At 37.5% G+C, this 5,144-nt stretch overlaps 1 pseudogene; it reads right to left on the reverse strand.

Annotated features, from left to right (window-relative positions):
• Window positions 1-1,090: 1,090 nt before the first annotated feature.
• Window positions 1,091-1,966, reverse strand: LOC149267591 (glutamine synthetase nodule isozyme pseudogene; annotated as a pseudogene).
• Window positions 1,967-5,144: the final 3,178 nt, after the last annotated feature.

Below are 5,144 nucleotides of genomic sequence, written 5' to 3' on the forward strand. Positions count from 1 at the left end.
ACGAAAATAATTTAATATATTGGAAGACAAGAACTAGATCCTATCTTCAGTCCCTTGGAGCAGATGTTTGGGCAATTGTGGAAGGAGGTCACCAATATCTAGCCGTAGTTCGCAGAGATGCAGCATAAAAGAAGACGTATGAAATCAATGCCAAAGTTGTCAATGCATTATTGGGAAGTCTAGCATAATCAAAATTTGTCAAATTTATGTAGTTAAACACAACAAAAGAAATATGGGACAAAATCATTCAAATCTATGAAGGCGATACCAAGGTAAAAAGTGCTAAACTCCAAACTCCCAAAATTCAATATGAAACTCTCAGAATGCATAGTGATGAAAGTATTGCTAGTTTCTTTCTATTTATAGATGAGATTGTAAATCGAATGAAAAATATGGGTGAAAAAATAAAGGACACCACTTTAGTAGAGAAAATCATAAGATCACTAACTCCTAAATTTGAGTCAAAAGTGTTTGCCATTGAAGAGAAGTAGGATCTGCAGACTCTTACTGTTGTTAAACTTCACGAGATCTTGATTGCTTTTGAAATTGTTAGCCTCACTCTATTAAAAATCAATAATAAATCCAATTATTAAATTAAATAAATAAAATCACGAGAATTCCTCAAACTAAGGAGTCTAGTTTGGATGAGAGATTCTCTCCAACTAGCTCTCCTAAATTAGTGTGTAAGTTGAGAAATTGTCTCAACTACTTGAGTATAAGATAGATGCACTATCTTAAGACCACTTACTCATGTATTTAAATGTATTATTAAATTTTTTGAATAATGTGAATTACATGAGCATGAGAGACCACATGATGGCTCTCTGCCTTTTCCACCAATTTAATTTTTGTGTGTTAATTTGATGTGCATATGGTTATATGGCTTTATGATTCTTCTTCATGTGGTATCAAAGCTGGACGTATAAAGGAGTTGTGTGCATTGAGGAAGATCTGAAAGAACTCAGTTTTTCATAGAGAGACTTGGTGTCGACCACTGTGAATAAAATAGGGGCCAAAGGTTAAATCACCTTTCGGTGAAGTGGTGCAGAAGGTTTTGAAGCGTGAGATCATTGTGTGGGTGCTAAGTGTTTCAACAATTTGCAACTCCCCATGAAAATGTGTTTATGTCTGTTGTCTCATGTTGGCTAGTCAAATGCCTCTCGTTGCCCTCTCCATAGGCAGAAATGTGTTCCTTATGCCTCAACCCTAACTTTTCAATGGCCTTTTTGATCACTTTAATTCCCCCTTCTTCCCTCATTGATTTCATATTGTAGTTAATGTGAGCATCAACACCATTCCAATCACCCTGAATGGGTTTGAGGTCAAATGAGAGGACAACACGAGCCACTTCTGTGATTCTCTCAAGAAGGTAACGTGCAACCCAAACTTGATCACCAGATGAAATACCAACCGTCGGGCCAACTTGAAATTCCCATTGACCGAGCATGACTTCTCCATTGATGCCACTAATGTTTATTCCTGCATACAGGCAAGCCTTATAGTGGGCATCGACAATATCACGGCCGTAGGCTTTGTCTGCTCCAGTTCCACAATAATAAGGACCCTGAGGACCAGGGTAACCACCTATGGGCCATCCAAGAGGCCAATTCAAATCCTTTTGCAAAAGAGTGTATTCTTGTTCAATCCCGTACCATGGTTACTCAGCAACAACATCTGGATGACTAAATATTTTTGCAGCATTTGCTCGCTTGTTAGTAGGAATAGGTTCTCCTGCTGGGGTATATGTATCACAAATCACCAAGATGTTGTTCCCCCTGTGGAATGGATCCCTGAAGATAGCCTAAGGGTAAAGGATGACTTCACTATCCTTTCCAGGAGCCTGTCCAGTACTGGATCCATCATAATTCCACTTGGGTAGTTCTTTGGGGTCTGTAATTGGGTGAGATAAGGTCTTGGCCTTGCTGTGGATATCCATGCCAGAGCCTCCGATCCATATGTACTCAACGATGATATTCTCAATGACATTAGAGAGGTCTAAGTTGATCAAATTCGTCAGTAGAGAAATCTTGGATGTACAACAAAATCACAAACTCTCGCACAAGTATAATCCTGCAAGCAGTGAAGGCCTTTGATCTGCTATTTCGAAATAAAAGCCATTGAAATAAGAATTTATAACAATTGATGCAAAGGATGATTTCATCATCCCCGCATGGTAATTGGAAAAGAAGAGTGTTTTTGTTTGAGTCTACATCCTCAGAAAGCTCAAATCCTTCAGTTTTTGCCTCGCCACCAACCTTCTCTTTTACGGGTTCACTATCTGATCTTTTTGTTTTTAGTTTTTAGTATTGTATTCTGCCTGCGGAGCACAACAACGAGAGGCTGGAGATTCTGGACGAGGATTTTAAACATTCTGAGCTTCAAAAGTCGTGGAAGGAGAAAGTTGGGACACTAGTGATCATTTTCTATTGGATTTGATATATCACACCTGATATATGCTGCCTTAGGGACTCGCAGTTGATCCAAGAGACCAGTATTTCAAAGCGCAACAAAATATATTGATTTTTTTCTGAAAGAGGTTTTGGTCATTAACCTTGCAATACAGCAGTCGAGATTTGCAGTGAGGTGGCAGCCCCACAGTTAAAGGCTGGCAGTGTGAACCGTAAAGGTGTGAAGGTGATGAAAGTTCAATGAAATTAGTTGCGCATCTTGGTAGAATATGGGATGGATGAATGGATTAAAAAAAAAGGAAGTCTTTAAAGTAACTTCATTACATTATTTTGAAGAAAAGCTTGATCATAAATTCTTTTTTAAAGAGTAAATTTTTATGAAGAGATAAGAATGTAATAGTGAGGGTATATTTTGTAATATTTTTGGACTGATAAGTGCTTTTTGGAGTAATAAGTTATTTTTTATTTTGGGAGTAATAAGGGTGAAGATTGGGATTCATTTTCTAAGGTTGATGTTTTTTAAATTTTTTAGTAAGGTGTGAGTTTTGTCATTTTGGAGCAATAAGGTGAAAGTATTTTGAGATTTGGAGTGATAAGTGAAGATTTTAAAAAGGGAAAGCTCATTGTTGTATTTTGAAGAAAGCTTTTTAGCAGAGTGTACTTTTATTTTTTGAAGAGAAGTTGCTTCAAGGGAGTGTGAGCTTGAATTTATCATTGCTTGAGAAGGTGAAGGTTGATGTACTCCCATATTTAAATAAAAAACATATCTTTTTGGTGGTGATTGTGTCCTAGCTACGCCCGAAATTGAATAAGGGAATATTAGGTACACCATGTGTATGTTTGTGATGGCGCATGATTCTTGATATTTTTTTTGTTTTGTGTCTAGTTTGGACACTAACCTTCATGTGGTATCTTTCTAATATGGTACACATGTAGCACACAACAAATTAACGAATTGCATGCACATAGTCAATTCCATTCAAGCTCCTGTAATCAAGCTTAAGTACACAGGCACAAAGAGTCACATCATCAACTTGATAAGATGATCTTCCAAAAAAGCACATTTCACATCATGTAATCAAAACAATCAAGTTAAGGATGCTACAAAATCAAGCATTTCAAGACAAGACGACATCTTCAAAAAATTTTGTATCACTTGCAGATAAACATTTTTTAACTAAATTGTATGGGTGCATTCTTGGTTGTAACCGACACCCTAATTTGAATTTTTAAGGTGAATACATTAAGTGAAGTAAGTCTTCAACTAAGTCATCAAGATTGAACTTCTCATTTGTCTCTTGGGTGCATTTTCGACAATGTTCGACACCCTTCCTTTTTTAATGAACACATTCATTGAGTACATTCAAGAAAGCACAAAGTTTTAGTAATCATTCAAGCAAGTTCAAGCAAGCCATATAACAAGCAATCATCATCAAACACGTGTATTCTATTCTTCGAGTGAGCAATTAAGAAACAAAGCAAGAGTGTGTGTCATTTAAACAAAAAAGCAAGCGAGCGTGTCAAAATCAAGTGCGAAAGTTCATAGCATGAAATCTACAACAAAAGAGCCAGTGTGAAGTTGATTGAAGCATTCACAAAGTGTGAGTGAAGCATTCAAGAAAAGCAATCATCATCAAGCGAGCGTGAAATCAAGAGTTCAAGAAAACAAATATAAAACTCTAGCAAGTGTTTACAACATCAACAATAAGCAACAATACCAGCGAGACTGAATTCAAAGTGAGCAAGCTAACATGCTGACACACATTAAACTGTCCCAAATTCTTACCAATTTGATTTTATCATCAACTGACGACATGGTGAACATCAACAAACAATTCTTGTTGACATTCAAGTGCATATTCAACATGTACATGAAACAGTTGAGTTCCTTCAACTGGAGTCACAACTGCAGAGAAATCAGTTGCAAGAGAAGTGTGTTGCTTCCAAGTCTTTGACCAATCCAGAGACAACTGATCATTCAACTTCATTCATCCAACCAGCTTCGAGTGTTGAAGTTGTTCCAGTTCAACTTTCTTCCAAACCCATCATCAAGCCATGGGAAGAAATTCAAAGTAATCGAAATTGACGCGGCTTAGGATATGTCAAAGATAATGCCAACTTGCACTTTCCAGATTATTCAAGGCCCATTAAGTTTGTCAGTGCATGATTTCTTGCACAAATCACATCGGCTAGTTCTGAGAAAGTTACAGACAAACATACATGCACACAAACTAAAGTTGCAGTCAAACCAAAATTCCTTCATTGTCAAAGAACCGGTCATCTGGAAGATCAGTGTTTTGATCTCCATCCTTGTAGCCATTGTGGAAAGTCATATCATACATCAGAGAAATGTTGCAACCAACGACAGTCAGCCAAATTGAAGATAAATTATTCATGGATTGATCCCTGGGAATGGTCATCCATAGCCAAAAGATTGTACAAGTTTTACAATCGGATTCACTCACACATATTGCAGCCAACAGTCAAATGAAGATGGTACTCTCATGCAGTTGAACGAGGAAGTACACCAGTGAAATAATCCTCCACCTACTGGGGGGAGTTCAGATATAATTTGGAGAAGATTGCCTGTCCTTTCAGCTGACAAAGAGGGGAAAATGTCAATGAAATTGACAAGTGGTTGTCAGATCGAAAGTCTCGAAAACATAAGCGAAGCAGCCAGTGGGCATCTTCATTAGTCAGTGGGCAATCATCATCAACAAATACGCCAGTGGGCGT

The sequence above is a fragment of the Pinus tabuliformis genome, chromosome 6 (assembly GCF_031772625.1).
Source record: "Pinus tabuliformis cultivar Carrire ecotype Pingquan chromosome 6, CPIR1, whole genome shotgun sequence".
NCBI classification, from domain to species: Eukaryota; Viridiplantae; Streptophyta; class Pinopsida; order Pinales; family Pinaceae; genus Pinus; species Pinus tabuliformis.